The sequence below is a fragment of the Panthera pardus genome, unplaced genomic scaffold (assembly GCF_024362965.1).
Source record: "Panthera pardus isolate Hobbes unplaced genomic scaffold, ASM2436296v1 HiC_scaffold_3, whole genome shotgun sequence".
Classification (NCBI taxonomy): domain Eukaryota; kingdom Metazoa; phylum Chordata; class Mammalia; order Carnivora; family Felidae; genus Panthera; species Panthera pardus.
Genome location: NW_026526876.1, coordinates 2,288,903 through 2,298,391, shown reverse-complemented (window position 1 = coordinate 2,298,391; position 9,489 = coordinate 2,288,903). Strand labels below are relative to the sequence as shown.

Sequence of the window (9,489 nt, the reverse complement as noted above, 5' to 3'; positions counted from 1 at the left end):
GCAGGCTTTCTTTCTTACTGGAGGAAATTTTTCTCTCTCTTTTTTAATGTTTCTTTTTGAGAGAGCAGGGGAGGGGCAGAGAGAAAAGGGGGACAGAAGATCTGAAGCAGGCTCTGTGCTAACAGCAGCGAGCCGGGTACGGGGCTCGAACCCACAAACCGTGAGATCGTGACCTGGAGCAAAGTCGGAGGCTTAACCAACTGAGCCACCCAGGCACCCTGAACTAGAGAAACTTTTGAAGATATGTAGAAAAGTCTACAGCCAAGGGCGCCTGGGTGGCTCAGTCCGTTGAGGGTCTGACTTTGGCTCGGGTCTGACCTCACCATTTGTGAGTTCGCGCAACAAACCTTTGACACGTGTGCTCAGCGGAAGCCCGTGTTCCTGTCCAAGAGAGCAGGGGACTACTTCCTGCCACCTTGGGCTGGGAGCACTGCCCCCTCAGGTGCAGCCACACATACCTCGACGGGTAATTCCTCCCTGCCCCGCTAACCGTGGCCTGACGCAGCACCCTGAGATTTTAGGCCCAGTTGGCCATCGCACAAACGTGTGGCCACAATCCCTTATGACCACGACCAGCCAACTCCAGGCAAGGCCAGAGGCTGACACCTGGGCCGGCTGCTGCCACGACATGAGCTCAGGGCGTTGGTCATTCATAGAGCCGTGCCTTGCTCAGCCACAAAGGAGCTCAAGCCCCCCAACCTGGCCAGGAGCTCCGACTCAGGGCTCCCCCGGGGGTGCAGGGCACAGCCGGTCTGGGGCTGGATTTGGAGGCTAAAAGGAGACACCCTAGGTTCTGGTTTGGGGCAGCCTAAGCCAAGCTAACTCAGTTCCCCGCGAAAGGAGACCTTTGGACTCTGAAAGAGGCAACATCGCCGAGGGGAAGGGGCCACCAGTCTGTAAATCAGAAGACCTGGGTTCTAGCCTTGCCATTGCCATTTCCTGGCTGCGTGACCACAGACCAGCCACCTCACCTTGAATTTTAATGTTCTTGCACTAAACAATGAGAATTAGTTCTGAGCGGGTCTGTTTCCATAAACTTATTGAGAGGGTCAAAGGAAAAATGTGTGTAAAAGCACGGCGTGAACTCTGTTGAAGGAGGCCACTGTGAGCCATTCTCCTCCTTAGAGATTATTTAGAATGCTCTGCGCGCCCTTTATGACTATTAAGGTAAACGGTCCTCTCTTTTCTTTCTTGAACATCTTCAGTGATGGGGACCTCATGATTTGTATCGGTTTCCCGGGCTGCTGTAACCAGTTGCCAAATCTTAGTGGTTTAAACAACACAAGTGTTCAGGTGCCTGGGTGGCTCAGTAGGTTAAGCATCAGGCTTTGGCTGAGGTCATGATCTCCCAGTCCATGGGTTTGAGCCCTGCATCTGGCTTTTTTGCTGATAGCCCAGAGCCTGAGTCTGCTTTGGATTCTGTGTCTCCCTCTCTCTGATCCTCTTCTGCTCATGCTCGCTCACTCTCTCTCTCTCTCAAAAATAAATAAACGTTAAAAAATTATAAACAACACAAATGTACTGGGGCGCCTGGGTGGCTCAGTCGGTTGAGCATCTGGGCTCAGGTCATGATCTCGTGGTTTGTGGGTGCGAGCCCCACAGTTGGGCTCTGTGCTGACAGCTCAGAGCCTGCAGCCTGCTTCAGATTCTGTATCTCCCTCTCTCTCTGCCCCTGCGCTGCTCACACACTGATTTTCTCTCTCTCAAAAATAAAAGTAGACATTAAAAAAAGAAGAAGAAGAAGAAGAGGGAGGTTCTTCACTATACTGAGATATGATATAAAATCACACACCACAGTCCTAATTCTGCTGACTTCTCTGTTTGCCACGTGATAGCTCTGGAATAATCTGAGGTAAGCATATCTTTTCTGTCCCCACCAAAATTCATAGGTTGGAGCTCTGTGACTGTATGTGGAGGTAGGTCCCTTAGGAAGTCATTAAAGTGGGGTGCCTCAGTGGCTCAGTCGTTCAAGCGTCCAAGTCTGGATTTCGGCTCAGGTCAGGTTCATGAGATCGAGCCCTGTGTTGGGTTCTGTGCTGACAGCATGGAGCCTGCTTGAGATTCTCTCTCTTCCTCTCTCTCTTCCCCTCCCCCACTCTCTCTCTCTCTCTCTCAAAATAATAAATAAATTTTTCTTTAAAGAAAAGGAAGTAATTAAAGTTAAATGAGTTCATAAAGGTGGGATCCTTTATTTTATTTTATTTTTTAATGTTTTTATTTATTTTTGAGACAGAGAGAGACAGAGCATGAGCGGGGGAGGGGCAGAGAGAGAGGGAGACACAGAATCGGAAGCAGGCTCCAGGCTCTGAGCCGTCAGCCCAGAGCCCGACGCGGGGCTCGAACTCACGGACTGCGAGATCGTGACCTGAGCTGAAGTCGGACGCTTAACCAACTGAGCCACCCAGGCGCCCCTAAAGGTGGGGTCCTAATCTGACTGGGGCCCTTATAAGAAGGTCACATGCATCAGAGGAAAGGCCGTGTGAGGACACAGCAAGATGGCCACCATCTAAAAGCCACGAAGAGGGTCCCCACCAGGAGATGAGTCAGCCGACACCAGATCTGGGGCTTCCAGCATCCAGGACTGAGAGAAAATAAATTTCTGGTTTTAAGACTCCCAGTCTATGGTATTTTGTTATGGCAGCCCGAGCTGACTAATACAACCACCGTAAAAATGTCACATCATTACCCATAAGTTGATAGGATGACATTTTCTGTTTTGTAATAACATTAGCCGCTGCCGTATTCCGGAGCGCGGCTAAGTGCTTTCATCCATAGCCTCGTCATCCTCACGGCAATCCTAGAGGGGTTATGAGTTTCCTTAGACGGGCTAATCTAGGTTCGATGGCTAAGTAACTTGTCCAAGGGTAAGCGGCCACTAAGGGGGCAGAAAGGGGACTGCAGATGATTTCTGCCTGACTCCAGGGACAGCGGGGAAAATAAAAGGTCATAATTTAATACCAGATCATTAAGAGACAGGAGTACCCGGCAAATGCATTGTTTGACCCCAGGAACAAAACACGATAAATGCACAAGTTCCGTACCTTTCAGATGTGGGGGCTCAGAAAAGGCGTCTATCGTCTCTAAGTTGTTAGGAGCACCCTCGATCCAAGAGTTTGTGAAATTTCTACATTTATAGTGATTCCGGCACTTTTGTTTTCTAAGATGCCTCAAATCTATTTAATCCAGGATGGTAGGGCCGACGGGCCTGCCAGTCACCTGGAGATCTTCCCGAAATGCAGACCGGGGCGGGTCTGAGGCCGCATTTGGACTTGTCGAAAAGACTGGGCTGCAGAGGACCACGAGGGGGTAACAAGGTCGGAGAGACCTAAGTGCTGAGAGTGCTAATGCCGGGTGGGTTGTAATGAGTAGCCACTGAAATCCTTGCGTTCAACACCCTGGATAACTAGGTCTCAGAGGGTGACGAACTAGCCCAAGATCCTAGGGAATTTAGAGCGAGAGCTGGAAAGTCAGGATCCTTAGACTAATCAGAATATAAAAAGAGCATTGTCCAATATCACCCAAACCAGACCAAACCAAAAAAACAAAAACAAAGCAACAAAAAACACAAACAGAAACAAAAAATCCCACAAAGAACCCCCAGACCTTATTATTCCTTATTATCCTTCACAGGTAAGAAAACTGAGGCCAATGTAAAAGCAATTGGCCAAACTAGGATTTGAGTATAATACGTCGAACTTCAAAGCTTATTCTTTCCACTAAGACACACACATTTTGTCTATTTCAAAGCATCTGAGACCAGACATCATGCATGACCTTCCAAAAGCAAAGGACTCAAGCCTCAATCAACCAAAAACTATCCCTGTTTTTCAAAATGAAAAAAACAATTAGGTGTGTTTCAAATATTTTCATTTTTCTCACCTTCAAATTCTGTTTATAGGACTTGCTAAACATGGAATTTGAAGAGTTACAAAGTATCTCAGTGAGAAAAGTGAGACAATTAAATAGAATATGGAGGCATGTGATGCTTATAATATGTAATATAAACAACTAAAAATAATACAAAGCATATAAAAACAGAAATACTACCTGTTCTCTGTGCTGCTATCCTAGCTGTGTAGTAATGAAGTCATTTGGGAAAATTTCTTTTCATCCCTTTGCATAGATGCCATGTGTGAGTTGGTCTGGAGGCTTCCGTTGGGTTGGCTTGGATCAGTGATTTCTGGCCCAGCTCTCCCAGGGAGGGGAGAGAGAGAGAGAGGGAGACACAGAACCCGAAGCAGGCTCCAGGCTCTGAGCCATCAGCACAGAGCCCGACGTGGGACTTGAACCCACAAACCGTGAGATCATGACCTGAGCTGAAGTTCTGAGCAATCTGAGCATTGCAAGCTCTGTTATCAGGGAGAGGGGATCCTCTCTCCCTCTCTCTTTCTTTAAAAAAAAAAAAAAAAAAAAAAAAATTTTAAACATTTGTTTACTTCTTTGAGAGAGGTGAGACAGAGTGCAAGCGGAGGAGGGGCAGAGAGAGAGGGAGACACAGAATCCGAATCTGAAGCAGGCTCCAGGCTCTGAGCTGTCAGCACAGAGCCCGATGTGGGGCTCGAACTTGTGAACTGTGAGATCATGACCTGAGCCCAAGTACGCTGCTTAACCCACGGAGCCACGCGGGCGCCCTCTCCTCTACCCCCCCTACCTCGCATGTGCACAAGCACGCCTGGGTGTCCTCTATCTCAAAATAAACAAACATTAAAACACACACACAACTTGTAACACATTTGTGTTGTTTGCATCAGCGCTGCGCATTAATATGAATCATAGTGATAAATTAATCCCCAAGAAAAATTAACCAGACCCCTAAGGTCTCAGGAATTAAGCCGTTTTCATTTTCAGCGTACATTTGCGTTTTCGTGGAGAGAAGTATGACAGGGTCGTAAATAAAAGACTTTCAGCACGAGAGTAGATCACATTATCATACATCTGTAGGGAGAAGAATGGAAATGCAAAGAGAAAAAGGGAAACGTGCAAAATTTCTAACTGGTGAGCAAGAACCTGTTCTTGTATTTTTAAAATGCACCATAGTACCGAATCATGGCAGTGTTAACACTTCACGGGCTATATTTAAAAATGATGTACCTGCTTAATTTAACACGGTACTATTTATAACATGCCCGCTCTTGCAAGGACTTTACGTGATAACAAAAGCGTTAGATGCCCAGCTGAAAATGTGCAAGGGGTACCTCGCTTTCAGAAAAAAAAATGTAAGGGTGCTGAAACAAAAAAAGCTTAGTACTCCCCACGTTAGAGGGAAAAAAAGAAGTTCCAAGGTCACCGCCCAGTTTTTCCTTGGGCTTGCCACTTGCGCCCTCTGCTGGTGAGCTCTGTCCCTAAGAAGGCGGCCGGTCTCTGTGGTCTCTGCGTTCCCAGCGATGGTGAAAATCTCCCGCCCTGGGGGCTCAGATCTTTATCTCCTTCTTTGCAGTGTCCCTAACGCCAATTTTTTTCCGATTGCCTAAGTGTCTGGTTTTTGTCTTTGCTCGATGACGTAATTTACAAGTGGTTTTCTTTTAAGTTTATTTATGTTGAGAGAGAGACAGAGCTCAAGCAGGGAAGGGGAAGAGAGAGAGGGAGACACAGAATCAGAAGCAGGCTCCAGGCTCCAAGCTGTCAGCACAGAGCCCGACGCGGGGCTCGAACTCACAGACCGCGAGATCGTGACCTGAGCCAAAATCAAGAGTCAGGTGTTAACTGATCCACCCAGACACCCCACAAGTGTTTTTAAATATCCTAATTTAGTGTGCTTTTCCTTGTTGATTTCTAAATGCATCGTAATTCCGTCAGAGAAAGTGACTTGAATGATACCTATGCTTTGGAGTTTGTTGAGACTGACTTCATGGTCGAGAAAGCGATCACGTTTATATGAAATGTTTCATGTGAACTCAAGAACATTGTTCTCCATTTGTTGTATGCAGAGTTCTCTCTATATCCCTTTGACCAAACTTGCTTATTATTCAGATCTCGATATCTTTAGCTGATTTTTTTGGACTGCATAATCAATCAATTGCCTCTACTCTCTTAGTGATTACCCTACACTTTAATATAACGTGGTTTCCGGTTAATAAATATCCTTCCTTTCAAAAAATAGAACCTTTAACGGCTTTACTCCCAGACTAAATTTACTCTGGTTTGCATGTTATTCTTGCCCAGTATTGTACTTCTATTTTGCAAGTCCACACATTTTTTATTTTTATTTATTTTTAATTTTTTTTTAACGTTTATTTATTTTTGAGACAGAGAGAGACAGAGCATGAACAGGGGAGGGGCAGAGAGAGAGGGAGGCACAGAATCGGAAGCAGGCTCCAGGCTCCGAGCCATCAGCCCAGAGCCGGACGCGGGGCTCGAACTCACGGACCGCGAGATCATGACCCGAGCTGATGCTTAACCGACTGAGCCACCGAGGCGCCCCTAAGTAATCTCTCTACCCCAAGTGGGGCTTGAGGTTACAACCCCAAATCAAGAGTTGGCTTCACCAACAGGGCCAGCCAGGTGCCCGAAAATGTCTCTATTGTTGAAAGATAACTTCCCAATCATGTAATTCTAGGCTGGCAATTGTTTTTATTTTAGTGCTTTGGAATTAATAGTGCACTTCTTCTGGCTTTCATGGTCACTGCTAAGAATTCAGCTTCAGTCCAGCTCTTACTTTTTTTGGTAGGTAATTGGTTTTTTTTTTAATCCCCTGGTTGTTTTTAAAAAAAATCTTTCCTCTCGATATTGGGCAGTTTCCTTACTTTGTATGCAGGCATGGATTTTTTTCCTTATCATGCTTAGGAGGCATAGTGCTTCTTGAGAGTGAGGACTCATGTCTCGTTATCAATTCTGAAAAGTTAGTAGCTACCATTTCTCCAAATACTACCGCTCCCCTACCGTCTCTTTATGTCCCTCAGGGAACTCCATTTAGGCTGAGATTAGACATTTTCATTCTATCCTCAATATCGCTCTATTCCCCGCCCCCCCCCCCCCATCTTTTGTATCTTTTTCTGTTTGCCTTCGGTGTCATTTCTTTAATTCTGCCTTTGTAGTCGTTATCCATTGCTATACGGGAAATTAACCCCAAGACTTGGCATCTTAACATTTATTATCTCACATAGTTTTTTTTTTTTTAATTTTTTTAAATGTTTTAGTTTATTTCTGAGACAGAGAGAGACAGAGCATGAGCAGGGGAGGGGCAGAGAGAGAGGGAGACACAGAATTCTCAGCAGGCTCCAGGCTCTGAGCCATCAGCACAGAGCCTGACGCAGGGCCCGAACCCACAAGCTGTGAGATCATGACCTGAGCTGAAGTCGGGCCCTCAATCGACTGAGCCACCCAGGCGCCCCTATCTCACATAGTTTTTGAGGGTCAGAAATTCGAGTGTGGCTTAGCTGTTTGGTTCTGATTCAGGGTCTCGCGTAACAGTGGAGTCGAAATGCTGGCTGGGGCGCACTCATCGAGAACTTGACTGGGGATTACTCATGAGGCTATTGGCTGGAGACTTCAACTCTTCATCAAGTGAACCTCTCTGTAGCACATCATGAGGGTTCTTGCAACCTGGCAACTGGCCAACTGGCTTTCCCAGAGCAAGGGATCCAGAGAGAGGCAAGAAACCACAGTTCTTTTATGACCAAGTGCCCAAACTCACACATTGTAACGTCTACTTTTTTCCCACTTGTTAGATGAAGGGCATTAAGTTCAGCCCATACTCAAGGGGAAGAGAATTAGGCATCACCTTTTGAAGGGAATGTCAAGATTTACAAACGTATTTTGAACCGCCAAAATATTTTATTTCATTCTTATTTTTTAGCTCTGTCTAATCTGCTAGATAACACACCCATGTATTTCTAAAATCGAATATTCACTCTTTCATTTCTGGAATTTTCTTTTTTGGTATTTGAAACCTATCAAGTCGTTTTTATTGTCTCTTGTTAATTTCTTAGGCCACTCTTTTACTTTACTTATTTGTTTGTTTATTTATATGTTAGAGAGAGAGCATGTTAGTGCGGGAGAGGGGCAGAGCGAGAGAGACTGAACCTCAAGCACGCTCCACACTCAGCACAGAGTCCAACACGGGTCTCAATCCCTCGAACTTGGGATCATAACCTGAACTGAAATCAAGAGTTGGACACTCAACCAACCGAGCCACCCAGGCGCCCTAGTCCTTTCGTTTTTAAAAGATTAAACCCACCCATCGTGCATTCTGTATCTGAGAATCCCCATATCCGAAGTCTGTGGATCTGATTTTGCTGGTTCTTATGAAGAAGGACTTCTCTTTTGATTTATTTAAAATAAAATGCGAGTGTATTTGGACTGGCACTTTACGTGTGCGAAAAGTAGAAGGCCTGGTTTGAGAATGTATTTCTTTCAGAGAGAATATACCCCCGCCAGCTTGCTGTGGGTCCTAATAACCCAGGAAATTATAAACTAATGTTTTGACTTGCACGTTTGGGTCTCTGCAGGCAGAGTGAATTCCGACCGGAACCCAGGTTTCCTATTAGACTCCATGTACTCTCTAACCAGATTTAATTAATGTTAACGTTTGGGTATGCTTGTTAAAAAAGAAAAAAGAAAAAAGAAAAGTAAGACTCTGTCCTCCATCCCTGTAGCCAAATCCACCGAGCTTCTGAGCGTCGGGAACATTTGCGGGCGGAAAGAGCCGGTCAGGACACGGCTCCAGAAGGCACCAGACCTTGGGACAAGGGCCCCCTCTCTGGACGAGAGGCCCCTGCAGGTGTGAATTCAATCTTCCGGCAGGTGGCGTTCCCAGGGGGCCCAAGTGCGTTGGGGAGGGGGAGGGGGAGGAGACGCGGCTTTGCAGAGGCGAGGGTGGGGTGGGTGGAGGATGGGGGTTGGTAACCCCGGGGGCCCGCGATCAACGGAAGCGGGGGTGGCAGGGCGGCCGCCAGGGCGCAGGGGGGGGTCACTCTGAGCTTGTCGCCGCGCCTCCTGTCGGCCGCCGCAAGGAACCTCTGCCTCTCGCAGTCGCATTTATAAACCCCGTATTCGCGATGCGAGGAAAAAGAGCGGGGTTTTCCGCCCGCTGGCACTGTGACAGCGCTCGCCGGAGGCCGGATTTCTCCCCTAACGGCCTTTGCGGCGCTTCCTGCGGCCCTCCGTGGTTGGCGAGGGAAAAAAGGCGACCGTGACCCCGACGTGACTTGAACACGCAACCTTCTGATCTGGAGTCAGACGCGCTACCATTGCGCCACGAGGTCACAGCGAGCAGACGACTCTGCGTCGCTAAAGACCTCGCCGCGCCGGCACGGTCCCGCGGCCGGGAACACCTAGGCTCCGAGACGCGGTCCCCCCGGCGCGCGTCCGAGGGGAGGAGCTCCAGCGGCCCGCTCCTCGGCTTCCGGGAAACCGGCGCTCGGCGGCTTCCGAGCCCGGGCCGGGCGCCGCGGCGGCGGAGACGCGGCCGCGGGGGCCGGGCGGGTGGCGGCGGGGCGGTGGGGGGTGTGGAGGGGGAGATCGGAGGCGGCCGGGGTGGGGGCGGGAGCG

At 48.0% G+C, this 9,489-nt stretch overlaps 1 non-coding gene across 1 annotated transcript; it reads right to left on the bottom strand.

The window, feature by feature from the left end:
- Positions 1-9,131: 9,131 nt before the first annotated feature.
- On the bottom strand, positions 9,132-9,203 carry TRNAW-CCA (transfer RNA tryptophan (anticodon CCA)). Its single transcript has one exon. It is a non-coding gene; the product is annotated as a tRNA-Trp (tRNA).
- Positions 9,204-9,489: the final 286 nt, after the last annotated feature.